The 20,935-nt window shown below is 47.7% G+C and overlaps 1 protein-coding gene across 7 annotated transcripts in view; it reads right to left on the bottom strand.

The window, feature by feature from the left end:
- Positions 1-20,935, bottom strand: part of CACNA1D (calcium voltage-gated channel subunit alpha1 D) — a 305,785-nt gene that overhangs the window by 194,223 nt on the left and 90,627 nt on the right. The gene's annotated exons all lie outside the window — the stretch shown is intronic.

Genomic DNA, 20,935 nt, shown 5'->3' with positions numbered 1-20,935 from the left:
TGTGTTCCTGGAAAGACTGAAGCACTTTGAGGATCAGAAAGTGATATCCACTCTGTCTCCCCAAGAACTCCCACAGTGCCAGATACATGGGAGCCCTCCATGGTGGTCTCAAGTACATGGTAGCTGTTGATGTCTGGAAGGAACTCCCTACCTGAAGTTGTGGTTCTTATCTTGACAACCACTATGTGGGGTATCATATGTCATTTATTGCTAACAACATAGTATCAAAATCCAAATCATCTATTATGTTTTGGGTTCTCTTTCAATCAGGTGGATTCAGAGTTACCTCTTCAACGATGTCAATCTTGCTTATGTATAGCAATAGCATAGGAGAGAAAGGAACGGAGTCACAGCAGAGCTTGGCAACTGGGCATAACCAGCAATCTAACAGCTATAGCCCACAGTGAGAAACCAGTAGACATACCATTACAGCTGTAACCACCAGGAGTGAGCTCCATACTTTGCCCTGCAAGAGATCTTAGGAAAGTCCAAACTCCTATGTTTTAGACCATGAAGTACATGATGGTGAATGTTTCTAGATCTTTAGATCTGAGGCTCTGGTAGCGAATATCCCCATCTCCATCCAGAAGTAGAGCTTGCTCTCTCCTGCCAGTACCAAGGGCCATGCTATGTACATATCATAGATGATGTTTCCGTATGGGTGAATGGTACTTTACAATGATGAAGCCACCATTTGTAGCTACCATTCCATCCATCTCTGTAGCAGCTCTGCAAAGCAAGGCTATTTATCCCTACTTGTAGCCAAGACCAACATAACCAGACTGGCTGCCAGACACTGGTCCAAAGACTATCACTGGCCCATCCGGGCATCTCACTTAACTTTTATGATTTCCTAAAAGGCTTTTAAAGACATTTTAGCTACAATAAGTACAGAGTATGTGTGTGGGTGTGTGTGTGTGGGGGGGGCGGTGATGAAGTGTTCAGTGACTTTCAAAAAGCCCTCCACGTGTAATCTTCTTCTTTCTCTTCAATAGTATGCTGGTCCCTCTTTCTATTTAGCACATGTCCCCCAGTTTGTTCCCTGCTTCTGGACTAAGGAGTCTGCCATGACTCTTTTTAAGCTCTGTTCCCCACCTGCCGGCCAGTTGCCCAAGTGCCTGCTCACTAAATCTCCTGCACCACTCCCTTCACCTGCAGCTTCCACTTTTGCAAAATCCCACAGAGTGATTCCATGTTCGCATTCAGACGCGGGAGCCTGGTGTCCCTACTACATACCAGGATCCAAAACTGCCTGCCTCCAAATCCCTTTTCAATTACACTCATCCCCACTCCTCACCCAGTTAGCAGTCTCCCCTGTCACTTTACCCCATGGCAAGGGGACCAGTCAGCCAGTAAAAACCGACCTTGAAAAGAAACAGAGCCAGACTCTCAGCCCCAGGCTTCAGGTGTCTTTAGAGGTCGAGAATTTCTTTCAGACAAACCTGTGTCGCCTCTCCCATGTTACCTAATGAAAACGTATTTAATGGTAGACACCTGCTGTCAGACCCTCTGCTAAATCCTGTAACCTGTTAAATATAACCAACGAATTCCATTAGACCATCCATGCCAGGAGTTCCTAAACACTGGTCCATAGACCAGCTGCACCAGAATGCACCTGGAGAGCTTTTTGTAAAATCACAACTTCCTGGATCCACCTTTCCCCATGCCCTGCATAGTCCTGATTCCACTGGTCTGGAAAAAACCACTGGCTGTGTATTTTGAGTTCCCCAGGGATGTTAATACATGGCTAAGTTAAGGCATCACTGCTCTGAGGAGCTCGTTCATGTCAGTGGGCTCTCCATCATCTCCGACTGGCCAATTTTATTGCTACTGCATGAGTTGGGATTACCAGCTATAGCTTAGGCGACACCGTCCCATTTCTTCACCTTTTGTCGCTAAGAGGATTTGAATGGTATTTTGCAATTTATGGAGCATTTTCATTTGATTTAGAGAATTAAACGATGCAACAACATGTCAACTAGCACATACTACGCCCCAGGGGCTGTTCTGAGAACTTTAAATGGAGAAAGTCATCCAAGGCTCCTGGGAGCCCCGTGGGGTGGGTCTGTTATTGCCTCTGGTTTTACAGATGAGGAACCGGAGGCACAGAGAGGCTAAGGAAGCCATCCAAGGTCTTACGGTTAATATCAGAGCTGGAATTCAAACCCCAGCAGCGTTACAACCACAGCGAAAGCTGCCAATCACTCTGTTCTACTGCCCTTCAGAGCAAGCATAAGCTTTAGTTCCACTGTAAGGAGGGGGCACTGGAACAAGTTTTCAGGTGAGAGTACGTCTGCTCCACATGGCAGCTCTGGCCTCTCAGAAAACCCCAGGTGCAAAATCATGGTACGGAGCACAGTTCCATTGTGTGTAAGTCTGTGCCTCCCCTTCAGTCCTCCCCACCTTCAGGGTTCTAGGATCTCACCCGTGCCTCAGCTGCACCTCACTGTCTGAGAGGGACAAGTGGGTCAGCTAGGGAGAAAAAGCTTGTGAAAGCTGCACCAGTCTGACATCAGATGAGTTCCAGGAATGGAAGGAACTATAGGGACCATCAAAGTCAAGAAACAGAAAACAGGCTCTGGCTTACATTTCAGCTCTAATTAACTGGTAACGTTGTGAGGCTTAGCTCCAAAAAAAAAAAAGCAAGAGAGGAAAGAAGGAAAAGGGAAGGAAAGGGAACCATGACCAATTAGTGATGGATGGCAAGGGGGCTTCTCCAAGTCACAAAGCCCCTTAATGACAGGTAAGACTCAGAATTCCGCCTCAGCTCTTGCACCAGGCTCCAAGCATCACCCACCTAAACAGGAACTCTAGGCTGGTATTACCTTCTATCAACTGCTACTTTGACAATAAAAGTCATCCACTCTGACCACAAAACTGCTCATTTAGTGAATGAGACTACACCCAACCCTCATTCCAGAAGGGTTTGCAACAGCCAAAACAATACAGTACAAATCAGCTGGTAAAACCTTTGCGATCCAGCAGGGGTAGAGGATGGTAGCAGTACTCTATGCATGTGCTTTGAAAGCTGAAGCAGGGTGTCATGGTTGGGAGGGCAGGGCTTTGAGCTCAGGTAATATGGGGTAAAACCCTTATTACCAGCTGTGGGAGGTGAGGGCTGGGATAGAGCCAGGGCCCTCTGATCTTAAACAAGGGTGAATTACCTATAACAGGGGGTCACTATAGGGATTAAATGAGTGCGAGAAGCTCCTCCCACAATGCTTAGCACACACTGCATAGTAGCTACCCTCATCTTCATCGTCCTCATTATTATTAGCCACATAATTTCATGCTTTCTGTGTGAAGTCAGAAAAATCAGTGATTGAGCTAGAAACAGAACAGTATTCGCAGGGGTGACTATAAGTTTGCAGGGCTCTCTATCCCCTTCTTCAAAATCATACCAGCTATTTTTAGAATCCCAGGATTTCCAAAATCCCAGGACTTTTAGAATCCTGGCATTTGTTTTAATCAGTCTTCTGCCTTCTCCCCTGCTACTAACCCTGTGGTTCTTAACCAGGGGGCGCACCCCAGAGAGGGCCACATCTTGGTAAAGTGGACAGGCTCACAGCAGTGAGTGTAGATGAAAGGAGCATATTTAGTATTAGAATGGAATTTCATAGTCTAAGATTTAAAACCCTAATGCATAGGACAGGAAGCAAAGCTTGATCAAACCTTTGCAGGATGTACGGAGAAGGAACACAGCCCTCTTTGCACATTAATGATCCTCATGGAGGATAGGGCAGTGGCAGTGAGCATGCACAAACCCTGGAAGGCTGTATCCGGATCTCTGCAGCCGGGCCGGAGTTTTTATATTCATGACAAGAGGGTGTGACCTTTAAAAGGGGAGACAGAAGAACACTGCGATGTGAGCCAGAGATGGTTTCCCTCCTTACGAACTTACAGGGTACTGTGGAATCACAGAGCACATCAATCCACGTGCTGGGACCACCAAGAAACAAAAGAACAGATTCTAAGTGATGGCTGGAGTGGGGGTGGGGCATAAATCATGTGTGTAGTAAGGAAGGGTCATCGATTTTGATCACTGAGAACAAAATTCTTCAGGGATTTTGGGGTTTAGAGTTATATATCAAACCAGTGAGGTATTTTCATGTACTAATTTATAGCCATTTTGTTGCTTCTACTGTAAGAACAGGGACCGCATCCTTTTTTTTTTTTCTTTTGAATGCTCCCATAAAACAGTTGTGTAAATGGTGAATGAGTGATAAATCCCACGGTGTAGACAGATACAAAACACATTCTGATAAATAGGTGTCTGATGAAAGGTGGTACTGTGCAGTGGTTAAAAGCGCCTGCCAGTTAGGTGTCCAACTTCGGCTCAGGTCATGATCTCACAGTTTGTGAGTTCAAGCCCCGTGTCGGGCTCTGTGCTGACAGTGCAAAGCCTAGAGCCCAGAGCCTGTTTCAGATTCAATGTCTCTCTCTCTCTCTCTCTCTCTCTCTCTGCCTCTCTCCTGCTCACACTCTGTCTCTCTCTCAAAAAATAAACAAACATTAAAAACTTTTTTAACAAAGCACCCACAATAAAACTATATTCTGCAAAGATTCAAATCCCAGGTCTTCCATTTACTAGCTGCACATCTCTGGGCCCAGCCCTTTTGGTAAGCCAGTATCCCTGCGGTATTCTTATCCCACGGACTGTGAAGACTGACAAAAGGGGGTGTTACACACTCTGGAATCCCAAACTCAGCTCAAGCTCTCCTGTTGGCCCAAATAGTGGTTTTAACACAAAGCAACTATTTAAGGGCCTCTGGGGCCCTCAGTCAGCAAAAGGAGAAAAAGAACCAGCAAATGTCTCCTCTCTATCAACCAATGACGAACCTGGAAGCAAAGGCTTTCTCAGGGAGAAGCTCAGAGCTCCTCAGAGGAGGAGAGAAGGAATAACGTTCAGATACAAGAGGACCAAAAGAATGCTGATAAGTATGCTACGTCTCAGGTGGATTGTCCCGTGTCGCTAAGGACAGAGGTCCTGACCAAAAGCCACCACAGGCCCCTTAGTTTCTGATTTCATCAATCTGGCCCTGGTGCCTGTCAGTACCTCAGTATCTGCAGAATTTCTCAAGGCTGAGAAACCAATTTCTGCCATGCCTGGGTAATTCCAAAGCAGCTAAATGGATTGCTTCATCTAGCTGCAAATAAGCATGAGAAATTTCAGCCTGATTAGTTTGTCTGAACATATAAATGTCTGAAGGCAGGCTTTCAGAATCAGGACAGACACAGAGCAGCAAGATGGCAGTGGGCTTGCCTGTGTCTACAGTAGCGGCCGGGAAGCCAGGGTGGGCTGGAGAGGAGGCTGGCTAACAGTCCAGGCTGTTCTGGTGACCGAGAGGAGGTTCAGGAACAAACACAGAGAGTTCATCTGCAGCCTAGTGTTTTACTTACATGACTTAATTAATGCTTGCATGCGGTTGAAGGATATTAGGATGCCCATTTTATAAGTGACGAAACAGAGGGCACTGGGTGGCTCAGTGGGTTAAGCATCTGACTTCGGCTCAGGTCATGCCCCTCCCCTGCTTGTGCTCTGCCTCTCTCACTCTCTCAGGAATAAACAAACATTAAAAAAATTGTTTTTAAATATAAGTGAGGAAACAGGCTTGGTGATGTGAAGCAACTTGTATCTGACCTGAGAGTCCAGGCTCTTGAACACTCAATTACTTTAACATCAAAATTTCTCCATTTTTACTCCCTTTTAGAAATCAACAACAAAGCAAATGCTTTGCAACTCCTACCAAAGACCGAAGAATTATGTAATCTGTATATTCTTTGTTACAGCAGTTTCCTATCTAAAATTTGATTCAAAGGAAATAATCGTGGAGGTACATGGTGACTTTGCCACAGACATATTTGCTGCAATGTGGTTTATGGTAGCGAAAAGAGGAAGCCCACCTTGATGTCCAAAACAGAACATGTGTTAAATGGAACAACCATTTTAATGAAATTAAGCAGCCAGCAAGGACAGATCTAGATCACATGACATGCCAAAAGGCATTCACAGTACAGTGTTCTGTTTCAAGAGTCTGTTTTAAATGAGCCCATATTTTTTTAAAGATATTATTTTTTACCATGCCTTTGTTTACATTTCCTATACGTTCTGCAATGAATATGCTTTTTACCTTAACACATGTAAAGGTAGCATGCAGACAGAAAATGCAGACAGAGCTGCCCCTTCAGGAGAACCTAAATATTTTAAAAAAGTAGAAGATCCTTTTCATTGGAAAACTACTTAAAATCCAATTTATGTACACGTTCCTGTTTAGCAGGAACTGTGGTTTGTTTTTTTTTTAAAGGCACACTGATACCATATCCAAATTTGGCCAGCTAAAATGTATGTACTTCCATGACTGGCTAATCTGCTAGAGCCCTCGAGAACATTTTCAAATGGCATCAGGTTTCTCAGCTGTCCTGAGGCCCAGAAAGGTCCCCCAAGATGACATGGCTGTCAGCTGCAGGGCTTTGTGTGTGGAGACCGGTCTCTCAGCGCCCAGGCCAGGCACGTCCGTCTCCACTGGGGATGCTGGGCCTTCGTTAATTAACTAGAAGTTCAATTCCTCTCACCACGGCTGGCCCCAGGGGTCGCCTCTGTAATTCTTCTGAAGGAAGCCTTTCTTTCTGCTTTGTGTAGAAGTAGCTGTAAGAAGAAATCAAAGGGAAATAGTCCCAAGCTGTGTACAACAGGACCACCAGCTTTTCCTCAAACCCCCTTCCTCTGAAATCTACTGTCTGAGCCTGTGAAGACTTATTAATAAAGCTTACTAATTACTTATGGATTATGACTTGTGAATGTTTAATATGGAAACATTCTATTTCCACTACTCTTCCACTTTCCAGTCAGAATTGGACCAGGGAGTGAAGCGAAGGGGGACGGAGCTCTGAGGACCAGTTTCAGAGTTTCCCTCTGAAGACACGACAGCTCCCTAGAAAAATGTATTCCTAAATGGTGGGTGATGATGAAAATCAAATTGCCTGGAAAAGGCCATGCTGTGGAAGGAAAATAATCATGGAGTATTTTCCCCAGAGTTATGGCCTTACTCTCAGGCCTCCGTGGGAAGATGCTGGTGTCCCATCTCCCACGGGGTGGACAGGGGGCAGAAATGGGGGCCCGAGCACCTTCTACACGAGCCCGCTGGGTTACCTGCTTCCTTGGCTCATCACCAGCATCAGAACAGGTCCTAGATTTCTGGTGTTTTTACTGGAGAGATGGGAAGGAGTTAAAAAAAAAAAAAAAAAGAAAGAAACCCAGAATGACAGCAACTTTTTTGGCAAAAGCCAGTAGCGAGGACTCTCCTTGAAAATGTGGGGGGAGTCCAAATAATCCAAGTGGAGCGGAGCCTTCCACCAGCCTGAGACAAGGACCAAATCAGGCCTCTGGATTCCAACGGATCTGGGTTTAAGCGCCTTCTACCACTCCCTGGTGCTTATTCACAGGTGGGCATCATTCTGCTCGATTTTCCCCAAAATGACACAGTAAATGACAAAGACCACTCCCCTCAGGGTTCCTGCCTCCCAGTGGATTATCTCCCAACTCTGGAGTTACTGGTCCTCAAACTCAATGGCCCACGTGCAGAGGTGCACACGTGCCCATAACCTCTGCCACGTGCATGCGAATATATTACTGTAAAGTGCCAGAGCAGGGGTCACTGAGGGCAGAGGTCCAGGTCACGGAGCAAGCTTGTGGGCATCTGGGACTGGAACCCAGGACCCTGGTCCAGCTCGCCTTCCCCAGAGTCGTGAGGCCTGCCTGGGCACTGGCCAGAAGGAGCATTTCTGCAGTGCACGGGCCTTTGCTCTCCACCTCTTTCTCCTTCTCCTTGTGGCACTTAAAGCTGCAAGTGGCTAAGCCTGGTGTCTTAAATGAAGCCAGAATTCTACAACTGAAAATAAATCCCAGGAGGTCAAGAATGTCCACCCTGACACCAGCCTGGGTTCTTTGTGACAACAGAAGCCACCACCTCGTAACCCATTCCACCACACAGACCTGCATCCCCTCCTGCTCGACCCCTCTGTCCGAATGACCCTCTGGGGAATAAAGTCACAATGTGCCTTTATTACTCATGTTGTTGTGCACACTAGACTGTAAACTCCTTGAAGGCAAGAACCATGAAAACATTTTTTTCCATGAATTCTCAACTGGCACCTTCTACAGGTTCAGCTGCATTCTAGACAAGCACAGTCCAGTCAGGCAGATGTCACTAGGATCTGGGGCCAGTACAGAATGGGTGATGGTAGGCAGGCAGGCAAGGGCCCGGGATGACCATGGCTCTGGCCCCAGTCAGTGGGCTCTGGTGAGCTGGGTCAGGGAGCATCAGGGAAGTAGCCCTGGATGCCAGTAGCTTCAGGGACCAGCTGGAGATGGAGAACAAATGGATGGATGGCCCTTCCTGGTCCCTAGGGGCCTCCACTGTGATCTGGGGCTTCTATGTGGGTGAGGGACCCAGGGTGGGATTGGAGGGAAGGTGCTATTGCCTTCACCCCTGGCTTACTCTCTGGAGTTATCTTTCTCTTCCAAATGCAAGTATTCTTAGGACTCAGCTCAACTCCCTCCAAATGCCCAGTGTCCTCACATGGCTGGACCTTTGCATTCTTCTGTGGGCAGCAGCACACTGTCCAAGGAGGAGCTGACCATCACAACTACCAACTCAAAGATGGACTGAAACACCAAGGTGAAACTCCCCATCAAACAGCTGTGTGCAGTGGTTGTGTTTGAACTAACGAACCATTTTAATGGCTCAACAATTAGCTTCACAAAGAGAGACAACCAGGGGACAGACCGCATGGAGAAAAGACAATCGGTAGGAAAGCTACAGCGGAATAATAAAGCTGCAAGGGAAAACACTGCCACCAGTGCACAATTCTAGATCAACGGGGGGATTCGGGAAGATGGAATTTTCTTACTTGGGTGATTGGGGGGAAAATGGCAGAATGGCCAAGTCTCAAGACACTCATGCTCTGCTCAGAAATCTTTACATCTTGGGCAAAAGGGAAGAAAGACAGCTCAGAAAAAGAGGACCCTGGTGCCCATGACTGTGCCTGCCATTTACATGCAGATCTGTGGAGTTGCCCAGGAACATGAGAGAAGGATGGATTCACGGAAACCACTGTTCTCCTCTGCACCAGGAGGCATCAACTGGCCTCCTTTTTGCTCCTTAAAAACACTTCTTTCTGCATCAAAGTCTGTATTTCCCTCCTGCCTTGGAAACTCTGCCCCAGAGCCATCCGGCAGGCCTACCACACCGCCTCACTTTCTCTCCTTCATAAGGTGGGTGCTCTGTGAGGTCACCTTCTCTGCTCACCTGTTGCGTGGCTGTTCCCCGCCCAAGAGAGCGTAAGCTCCAAGTGGAGCCTGTTCACCCAACGGCCCCAGGACCAGGAACAGTGGCTACCACCTGTAGGTGCTCAAGAAATACTTGCTGAAGCGGTTGAATTAACTAATGAAAGTACATGGCCTGAGGAAGCTGGGCTCTAGCTTCTTGTCTGGAGTATCAGGAAGCCAAGAGCATTCCAGTGACTTTGTCCCCATCCTCAAGTAAGACTGAGACAGCTGCCTTCTAGACCAGCTAGATTATTTCAAATGCTTTCAAGTGACACAACACACAGCCTAAAGCTGTTCTCTAAGTTTGGTTACTAATATGAACCAGACTGCATACTCGGAAGTGAGGGCCTTTCTGTCCATGGGAATCCCATTTCTTCGGCCTTTAAACACGCATGTGTGAGCACACACACACCACACACACACACACACACACACACACACACACACACACACACGTGCATGCAGGGGACTGCTCCCTCCCTCACACCCTCCTTAGTCACACAGACTGTGCCTGATGGCCTGGTGGGTTCTGTCGCTGAACTTAATTCCCGTTCCTTTGACTTCAAAGATTCTACCTTCCATCTTTCCTTTTTTATACCATCTAAGAAAAGCAGCAGCTCCCTGAAGAATGGATTCAAACATCATCATTTCTGACTGAAGCTCTTACAAAGGTGCCTGGGACTTCAGCCGTCTCTGCTGGTGACCCGGCTGTGCAGGACGCAAGGCCACTTCTCAGTCCAGGGGCAGGTGAGGCACCACCTTCTGCCCACCTGCCATGTTGTGGAGGGTGGGGGCAGGGAGACTGGGCTGAGAAGAAAGAAATTCCAGCTGCTTGGTATAGCCTTGGCACACGGCCCTTGTCCCACCTCAAGGGTGAAGGACAGACACCACCCCGGGCCCCACCCATCCCTCCCTCTCTCTTCCCTCACTAGCTCATGACTTCAACACCAACAGGATGGCCCTGGGACTTTTACAATCCTCAGAGAGAGGGGAACAAAGCCTTTGGGCAGAGCTACAAGCAGCCCCCTGTCATTGCTGCAACAGGTGCAGTGGCCAAGGGGTTTTACAGAAGCCTGCTTGATGGTTCTCTGGGTTTGAATTCACATCTCAGAACATCTCCCATTGAATTCTTGCATAGGTTTGTGTCTTCCAAACTGTGTATAACTTTTAAAATCTGTACATCCACAATACCATTTTAAAATTTGAAAGAAAAAAGTTGATGTCCGCGAGAAGTATTTAAGGTTCTCTGGTTTCACCAGTAAAAGACAAGTTTTGTGGTGCCAAAAACAAACCAAGAAGAAACCACACTGGGCTTGGGGTATATTTCCTCCAAAGTGTTTATCACTTCTGTACGTGCTGGGAGAGAGCAAGCAGGAGGCATTAGAGTCACTTAATCCCACCTACACTATAGCCTTTTTGCTTTGGGCCTTCCCTGTAATTAGGAAGGTGCCCTTCTGCTAAAATGCAAGTAACTTCCCTCCTCCTATGCCTTTGTTAGTTCAATTTCCTCAAGCTCTTGAGAATCGAAGGTGACACTACATAAATTGTGTCTCTCTGCTCCTCAAAACCCTCGAATGGCTCCCCATCTAGTTGAGAATAAAATCCAAGGCCCTTTGGGAGCCTGTGCTGTCTAGTCTCCCCTTGCTGTGTCTCAGCCCCTTCCACTCTCCCCGGTTCAGCCTTTCCACTCTACCTGAAGGTACCTCCTCGTGATCCTCCCAAGACAGCACTTGCACACCCCTCTCCTCAGGGCCTTGGTACGTGCTGTCCCTTCTGTCTCAAATACTGTTTCCTGGATATCTGCAAGGATATCTGTAAAGTTTGCCTCCTCACCCCATTCAATCCCTGCTCACACATCACTTCATCACAGAAGCCTCTCCTGGCCACCAAAACCTGCAGTAGTATCCTTACCCCCTTCTTTCATCTCCCTGGCCAGAATGTAAGCACCATCTAAGGAGGGGTTGGGGTGGGGGTGTCTATCGTCTGTGTCTTCCCACCAGAACATAGCTCCACAAGAACGGGAGCCCTGCCTGTTTGGTTCGCTGCTGCTCCTCGGTGCCCAAATGAGTCCCTGCCTGTCACACAGTAGGCATGCACTCAGTCCTACTGAACTGCTGAATGAGAACAAGGACACCGTAATGTAGAGAGGGATCACATGCTCCCGGAAAGGCAGGGAAAGAAAAGGCGGGGAGGACAAGGTCCTGTCACCCGGTTTTGCCAAAAGTTGATGACAAAATATGCTGAGCGACAAGGGATTTAACCAGCATCCCAGGGTACACCTGATATGCAGATACCACACATGAACACCAGCACTAGGTCAGCCAGTTACTGCCTTCAGTCAGTGAGCTTTGCCTGAATGCCTGAGAAGAGTGGAGTTCTTTCTATGCTTAGTGCAGTTCCCAGGAAAGAGGAAACATCACTCCTGCCTTCGGTAGTTTCTAAGTTGAGAATTAGAAAGCGACAAGCTCAACGGTCAGCAGACACACACTCAGGGTTTGTGAAGTTGGTAATAAAGGGGATGGTAGGACACGATGTTGGGTTCAAGGAAAGACCTAGAGAGAGTATCCCAGGTGGACAGAATGAGAGGAGGAAATGCACGAAGAGGAACTTGTTCCATGTGTGGGAGAGGGAGGCAAGTCGAGAGCGAGGTGCCACCTGGAGTGGTGGGGGCCAGGGACGTGGGAAATGAGCTGTTTACACTGTGGGCTCAAAAGCCAGCATCCAGTGCCTTCTCCAGGTGCTGGTCTCTACCTACAAATGTTTATTGAGGCCTATGTGTAAGAGAAGCACGTGGAGCACGAGGCAGTAGAGCCTTACATCCCCCACCATGGCAAAGAACAGCTCACAAAGCCAGCACTTCCTGGATGCTCACCTGCACCCTGACACCCTCTATGTGCCCCACACCTGAATCAGTGCATTTTAATCCTCTCACTACCAGGGGGTGGGTACTGTTATTTCCCACATGCGGAAATTCAGGCTCCAGGCAGGTACCTGACCCAAGGCCCTCTAGCTAAAAGTGGTGAGGTCAGGATTTAGCTCAAGCACTTTGGTCCAGAGCCTACACCCCTCACTAATAACCTACCACACCTCCAGACAATAGGGATTATCACTGAAGACCACAGGGATTTGAGAAACCAAAAATCAGGACTCTCATGCTGCCAAGAGATTTGAGCTGCTTCGGAGTCACAGAGATAGTCTGAGAGATGGCATTCAGATGCCACAGTAATAGGATTTCTGGGATCTTTCATGGGCATGAAGGAACAAAGATCTGAAGTTAGGACTGTTCTGAGAAGCCTGGGCCAGGTCTTGAACACACAAACAAGTGATGACCCTGAGTGCAGAACAGCCCAGCACAGTGTGCTGAGTGAGCACCTGGTAGGAGAGAACCTATCTCAGCCAGGCAGCCAGAGAAGGCCCCCTGTGATGCAAATGAAGAGTTGGGACCAGAAGAAGTGGATGAAGACAGGGAAGAACAACTCGGGGAGCTGGAACAGTGTGTGAGGATGCTCTGAAGTGGGAAGGAGGTCAACTCAGGCTAGTGTGGCCCAGCAATCATGAACAAGGGGGCGGTGGTCAGGCAGCCAAAGCCAGAAGAGCTGGCTGGATTCATCCAGGGCTGGGAACTTCCCAGGAAGGGACAAACGGGAAGGGCATTTAGGACAATGATTTGAAATGTCTGGATCTGAGCCAAGGAAGAGAGCAAAGTTCTGCAAAGATTAGGGAGGATGGAGAACAGGTCCCAGGGCACTGCTGGGCAGGCAAGCTGGGAGGAGGGGCAAGGTAGGTGCCGAGGGAGAGGCTTAGGGGCTGGAACTTACCTGTGACTACAGACCCAAGGTACAGGGGGGTGGGGGAGGGGGCGACCAACTAAGGGGAGAAGAAGAAGGTCCCTGGAAATGAGAGACCAGAGTGGGCTGAATGGTCATCCATATCATTTAGTCCAGACAGACAGAAAGGAAAATGAGAAGCCAGCTGCCAGGGTCATCAGTGAACCAGGGGACTCTCTGGACAGTGGGCAGGTCAAAATGACTGTGAGTCAGGGGAAGGGCACTTGACTCAAGTGACCCAGTAAGGATGAGACCGACCTTGACCCACACACACATCTGTCCTGCCTCCACTGCCCTGCTCTGTTTCTGCCACCTCACAGCTGTGCTGCAGCCAAAATGCTGCAGGAACAGTACACATTTAGGACAACTTCATCTCACAGAACACACACACTCAATTTGTCCCCCCAGGTGAAAGGCACATGCAACCAAGCCAGCTCCTCCCACAGCACCTGTAAATGCCCATGTTTGTTGACGCTGAGAAAGGCGCACGGATGGTCTTTCCCCAACTCCCACCCATCGTCCCTAAAGTATCATCCCTCCTTCGGTAATCTTTTTGCTTCTAAATTATGCTAATGAGGACAGAGCCTCATAAACGACATTAATAATGAAATACAAGACATGGAGTTCATTTGATAAAATATTCATTAAAGGTGTAATTAAATTGAAAAAAAAAAGACACTGATTTCGGCATGAGGGAAAACCCTACAGATCTGTAGAACTGAAGAATCACACATCTGTCACCATTCAGAAGCTTCGGTAATTCTAGCAGTGACACCATGCAAAATGGAAATGTACATGAAGTGGCTGAGAAATGAAAGATGCTCTCCAAAAATTGTGAACACGACAAAATATTAATCAAGATCTTTTCTGTCATTCTCTACTAGAAGAGATATTCCCACACCAACAAAGGATATCAGAATTTGTTTTAGTTTTTTATATATAGTATGTACATCTAACTGTATCTAGTTACTCAAGTCATAAGTAACATAAAATTTCCAATTTTACGAATGATTTCTCAGGAGCATTAAATAACTTTACAGTCAGAAGAAATCTGGTTAAGAATTCAAACCTCAAAAACTAAATGGTAAAAAAAAAAAAAAAATGCTGGCCAGGCATGTGGCTCTGGTCCTCACATGGGCCTTTTCCTGTTTGTGGGTAAACTGGGGCTCCAGGGGCTGACCTCTGTGTGCCCTCTGGGCGAGAGTTCTCTGACTGCCAAAGAGACAGTGGAACAGGGCTGTTAGTCATCTCCGCGAATTCAAGTTCTTGTCACAACCTCGGTGAAGCCCTTTCTCTGTGCAGAAGGAGCATCTCCCTCCTCTAAACCACCCCCCACCTCATACAGAACTCAAATAAAGCAGAGCTCATCCTTGGCTGCAATTATCGGTGTAACATCTACCCAGCTATTAGGCTACCAGCCCCAGGCTGTAAGCAGGGCGAGGTCTGAGTCATGTTTACGTTCCCAACAGACGGTGCACGGTGCACACCCAGCACTGATGAATGAGTCAGTGAATGAGTGCTTCTTCCTCTAGTCTTCAGAGTGGCCCCCAGAGGGGCTCCCTTGGAAACAGGGAGGGCAACATTTTGGGAGTTGTTAAAGGACAGGCCATGAAGCTCTTGCCCCAGCAAGTCCGGAGTTCTTGTTGACACCCACAATAGAGTGCCTCGATAACAAGAGTCATAAAAATGTGTATACTCTGTTGCCGAAGAAGGCAGCCTCTTGGTACTTACCCAAAGAATCCACAATTTGCAAACACTATGAAGGTCTTTCAGAATTATTTAATTGTGTAGTATACCACAGGACCTACTGATTTAAAATTGGTGGAATACACACAGCCATGAAAAAGTGTCACCAGAAACCATGTACCAGCCTTCCCTTCAACCACCCGTAAGTTATGAAATTAACAACACTCAGAATACCAAGTTCATTCATTGGTTCCGCTTGCCTACTGGATTTTCTTTTGGCGTTAGAGGGCCTTTACTGGGACCTGAGGAGCAGCCTTTATTAAACTGACTCCAGACGTGGTAACAATGCCCTTAAAGCTCTGGATCCTAGCCCAGGCCCTAAGTGAAACATCCTCTCAACAAGTGTGGTAAAGATGAGAAGACACAGCATTTGGTGGCCTAATCCATTTCAACTACTTACTTTGTGTCAGTGGATCCAAAATTCACACTACCAGTCTAGTTTTCTCTTCCAAGCCCCAGCCAACTTATCTAAGTTCCTATGGGTGTCTCCTCTTGGATATTTTCAGGCATCTCAAACTCAGCATGGCCCAGACAGAGTCCACGATCCCTACCTCTTGATTCCCCAAGCTGGCCTTTTCCCAGGGTTCCCGAACCCAGAAAACAGCCCTACCCATATCCAAGCCAAAATCCTCAGAATACGTCTTTACTTCTCCTCCTTTAAAGAAGTCTTTACTTCGGCCACAAACAGTTTGAAACTCTGTTCAGTCCACTCCCCAGTCGTTCCTCAATTGTCCACCCGTAATATGCCCACCACAGTCCATATAACCTTATTTCTCCCTGAGCAATTCCAGCAGCTGCATGACCAGACTTCCCAGTGCATTCTTGCCCCACCATCAACACATATCCCCCTGGTCACCAGGTCAGTCTTTCTGTGACACATGGCACTCCTCTGCTTAAAACCCTTCAGTAGCTCCTCACAGTCCTCAGGACCAAATCAAAGCTCTTGGCCTGGCTTGTAAAGCCCCCCCATGATGTGATCCTATAGTCCTCAACCCCTTGCTCCTGTTTGCCCAGCCACGTGAAGCTCTAGCTGCTTCCCTGAACATGCAATGCCCTGAACAGTCTTCCTACCTCTTCATCTAACGAAAGTCAACTCACCATCCAAGTCTCGTTTACCCACTGCTATCTCAGGAAAGCTCACCCTGACTCCCTAGACCAGTGTAGGTCCCTCAACATATTCCCCTTATACCTGTCTTAATACTTGTCTCTGTATTTGTTTACTGTCTTTCCCAAGTACATTATTAGCTTCGTGAAGTTAAAGACAATGCCCGTCTTATTCTGAACTAAAGGATCTGGGTTCAGGTGTTCAGTTCAGGTGTTCACTAAACTGGCCAGTAACTTTGGGCAAGTTCCTGATCCAGATCTTAATTCTCTCATCTGTAAGATGGAAACATTTAAATATCCGCTTATCTAATCCAAATGGTTTCCAGAAATGACAAGTAAGACAACAGAAGTAAAGACGGTCTAAAATTTTTAAGCTCTTTACAAAAACATGAAGGGTTTATTACTGTTGCTTTTTATAATACTAATAGTCTCTGGTCCTTGTGAATATTTTTTGTTGAGTACAATGACTGGAAAAAAAAACTTAAGTGGATTAAGTTTGCTTTGGTATTTTTTTATGACACCCATTCTTAAAACTGGAGACACTGTAGCATGTCACATAAATTGAGTGAGGAATCGTCTCTGAGGCAATCAAGAAAAGCAAAGTAGTGGAAAAGGAGGCTACTGATAAAACCACAGGGTATGACCCTTGGGACGAGGAGCCATCTTGTCCTCCAAGGGGGAAGAAAACTCAGAACAGAGGCCAGGAAAAAGTCAGTGGGAAAACCCTCCTCTTTCTTTCCTCCGCATGAATTCCTCTGGCTAATGCACTGGCCACAGCGTTGTTCCTGTTCTGCCAGGAACTGAGACCTTTCCCTCATCTCACCAAGGGGTTCACCATGTGACAAGGTAGCTCAGGGGAGTTCACTTTCCAAAGTTTTCCGGAAGAGTGAGCTTTCTGGCCTATTACACACAGATCCTACATGCAGTCTGGGGGTTCCTTTGTTCCCAAACCACAGCTGGAACTACTTAAACCAAATGAGAAAGAGAACAAAGGATCTGGAAAGAAGAGGAAGCTCTCAGAGGCGGGGCTTCTGGGTCAGCGAGGGGCCTCTGGGTCAGCGCGAGGACAGGTCTCAGTGACTTTGAATGTTCTCACCTAGGCTCTCCGACCACCTGCCTGTGTAAGCTTGTTTCCTCTTCTGTGGAGCAAGGAGAATATGGCCTGCCAGGCTTCCCTCCCCAGGCAGCTGTCAAGGTCACACAGGAAAGTATAGACGCCCTCTGTGGAAGGTGCCACCCTGCAGGCTAGCCTAGACATCTGCCGTCCTCGCCTGGGCGGCCCTCCCCTAGGTTGGGACCTGCTCGAGCAGGCTAAGGCTCAGCCCCCAGACCCACGGGAAACAGAGTTCCCCCAGACAAGGTCTTCGCATGCTCTCCTCCTCGAATCAGGTGTTCAGTTCATGTGACACCAATAAAAGCACATTCAAAGGTAGAATCACAAAGCAGGCTTTGATAATGCTGTGATGAAAATAGGTCAACCTGCTTTAAGATTCAAACCTGGCCTTATCCCGGAGTCTGATTTTTTTTTAAGTCAAATCCTTTTTTTTTTTTTTTTTTTTAAGACAATGACAACTCTTCTGGCATTAGGACCGTAAGTGGGCCAGCCACATCTACTAAGAAGCAAATCTATGCTCCACACTGTTGATGCATGCCCCAGCCTGACTCCCAGAACCCTGGCTCCCCAAGTGCAAATCCGCCTCAGACGGCAGACGACTGGCTCGGGAGGGACGCCACCCCAAAGGCTCTCTGGGCAGGCAGAAAGCCATGCTCGGCATTGTCAGCCCTGTGTGTCACCTTCCCGGCTCTGTTAATTAAGCTTTGTTGATGAGGCAAGCATGTCAGCAGCAGCCTAGGTGTGAAGAGACAAAGGCGCGTGAAGATGACAATTCTGACCCACATTAAAAATGAATTAGGCAGCTTAAATTGACACATCCCCTTCTTTTTCTTCTGTGTTTTTTCTTCTGTGTTTTTTTTTTTTTTTTTTTTTAAGAAGCAGAAGCATATGGGGCGCCTGGGTGGCGCAGTCGGTTAAGCGTCCGACTTCAGCCAGGTCACGATCTCACGGTCCGTGGGTTCGAGCCCCGCGTCGGGCTCTGGGCTGATGGCTCAGAGCCTGGAGCCTGTTTCTGATTCTGTGTCTCCCTCTCTCTCTCTGCCCCTCCCCCGTTCATGCTCTGTCTCTCTCTGTCCCAAAAATAAATAAACGTTGAAAAAAAAAAAATTTAAAAAAATAAAAAAAAAAAAAAAATAAAAAAAAAAAAAAAAAAGAAGCAGAAGCATAAAGAAAAGGCATGAATGAAGCTTTTCATTCTTCAGGAGAGCCTCGAGCACAAATACACCTTGGGGATCTTTGCCTATTAAGACATTATATTTTTTCCCCAAGTCCCTCCCACCACACTGGATTTCCAAATCAGAACGAAGAGCTTCTCATGGAGACATCCATGCAGCCTGGCAAGCAGGTAGGCAGGCAGGCTTTGTAGACATTATGTTCACCCTTTCATTAAGCAAATACAACAGGACTACAGTTCCAGCAATCCACTGACCAACAAACCTTCCCCTCTGCCAAGAATATCTAAGAAGAGATCGTCTTTGACCTTCAAGGAGTTTACGGTTAAGCTGGGGAACAAAACCCACGGTGCAATTTGAACAATGAGAAGGCAATCAGAGATGAGCTCCCTGACAGCTGGGGCTAAGCCTTCTTTCTTTCTGCATTCCTGTCCGAGGGCCTGTCCGAGGGTGGCGGACAGATGGAAGAACAGGCAGATGATGGACACAACAAAAGTACTATAAATGCAATCAGATGTTACAGATGGAAACATTCTTTAGTGGTAAAGATTCTGCAGGTTTTGGATAAGAGAAAGAAAATACGAGCATCTGTGAAGAAGCAGGACCATCAATCCAACCACCTCCCCATCCCACCCCAGCACGCATCCCAAAATTTCTTAGAACCTTAGGTGCTACCTTGCATTATAAAAAGCTCCCTGAAGGCAGGATCAGTGTGGATCTGTTCGCAGTCTCCCTCTCAGCACGTGGTAGACAATCAGTGAGCTGCTGAATGGATGAGAATGGGGCAGAAAGGGGAGGGTGCATGGGAGGGGCAGCACGGGTTTCCAGATCCCTCTCGGATTGGGACTGGTCGGACTTGGCTTGTCACTCTGAAGCACTACACGCCACAGTCTCGGTCTTTCTAGGTGAAGCCAAGACCCTTCACGGTAGAAATCAAATGCTCTCCTTGTGCTTTCCTAAACAGGAAAAAGAGGACTCTGACAAACCATGAAGGAGGCCACTCTTCTGCTTCCATCTCCCCCACGGTGCTGTAACACAGTCTAAGCCAGATGGGCAAATGACCCTGCCAATCCCATTCCCTGGAGCTCCCCAATGGGCTACAACTTGCACACCTACTTAACAGAATGCCAAGGCAGCTGCCAGCGGCCCTACCATCCACCTGGCAGAGCTCCTGATTAGAAACCGTGCAGTCACCAAGCAGAAAGCCCCTGAGGAGAGTCCCAACTGGTGGTATGCAGCCATGGGATTCCTCACACTGCCAAAGACAAGCTTGGACTGGCGCTGGCACCAGCCATTCTCAAGTCAAGGAGGGGGAGATGAGGTTCCCAAGCATGGCCCTCACCCTGCAACAGGTGAGGAGGTACCTTTGGGTCTAGCCATACACCTGTGGATCATGGGGCTTAAGAGCCCTTCTGGGAGAAGAGAGCTCAAACTGCATTTGTCAAGTGCTGGGCAGACGGACCCAGCCCTTGGCTGACCAGCAGGATGTGCCAAGGCCTGTCCCTGAGCTGAGGAGGGAGGGACCAGACAGGGAGACTGGCACTGGAAATGTCTGCTCCCCACAGGGCCAGCCTCAGGATCCTACAGGTGGCCAACTGGCCTAAAAAGTCTACTCTATTGTAGGTCAGCACACATGTGCACTGGTATCCACATCAATGTTTTTTATTTCCTGAACAAATATCACGAATACATGTCCAAGGCCATGTTCCAGGCCAGGTAGCAGGGTGGGGGTAGACAGAAGAACAAGACCCAGACCTGCTTGTTGGGATGCAGTCTAAAGAGATGGGTAGACCGTGCATGAGATGGGTGAAGGCATGCGAACTTTCCCCAATTGACTTTACAGGATTTGAGTGTTTAAGTTGTCAACATCCATTCATACACCAACCTTCCTCCTAGACCATAAGGTGCATGTCCTTTCAAGGATAACAGAGACCTCTAACAACTGGAGGGGTAAAAAGTACAGATACAAAATTATGCATGTAATTTCAGTCAGTTCCCAGATGCTGACACCCACTGGAAGGCTCCTTAGGAGTCCACGGACCCCCCAGGGCAAGAGCTCTGTCCCAAAGGAAAGCTAGTTGCACTAACTTGCCAGGATATTTGCACCAACAGCATTGGAACAGGAACAGAGTGAGAGACCAGGCATCCCCAAGCCACAGACTGCAAAGGGAAGGACTCAACTTGCTTCTACTGAGTACCAGAGCCTAGGATTTCTGGAGTTCCCCCTTGGCTGCCCCCAGCTGGGGACTCAACCCTGATACTACCCACCTCATACTCTTTTCTCTGGCTGGAATTCTTCCCCTGCAGCCTCCAAGTGCTCAAGCCCTGACCATCCTTTCCAAGTCAAGCTCAAATGTCCCTTCTTTAAAAGCCTTGCCTGCCTCGGACACCTAGGTGACTCAGTTGGTTAAGCATCCAACTCTTGATTTCAGTTCAGGTCGTGATCTCGGTCCTTAAGTCTGAGCCCCACAGCCGGCTCTGTGCCGACAGCACAGAGCCTACCTGGGATGCCTTCTCTCTCTTTCGCTCTCTGCCCCTTCCCTGCTTGCACTCTCTCTCAAAAATAAACTTAAAAAAAATAAAAATGAAAAAGTAAAAGCCTTGCCTGCCCATATCCCTACCTCTGGTAAACATGAGGAAGGTC

The sequence above is a fragment of the Prionailurus viverrinus genome, chromosome A2 (assembly GCF_022837055.1).
Source record: "Prionailurus viverrinus isolate Anna chromosome A2, UM_Priviv_1.0, whole genome shotgun sequence".
Classification (NCBI taxonomy): domain Eukaryota; kingdom Metazoa; phylum Chordata; class Mammalia; order Carnivora; family Felidae; genus Prionailurus; species Prionailurus viverrinus.
Note: the sequence above shows the minus strand (reverse complement) of the source record. Positions and strands in the feature narration are given on the sequence as shown.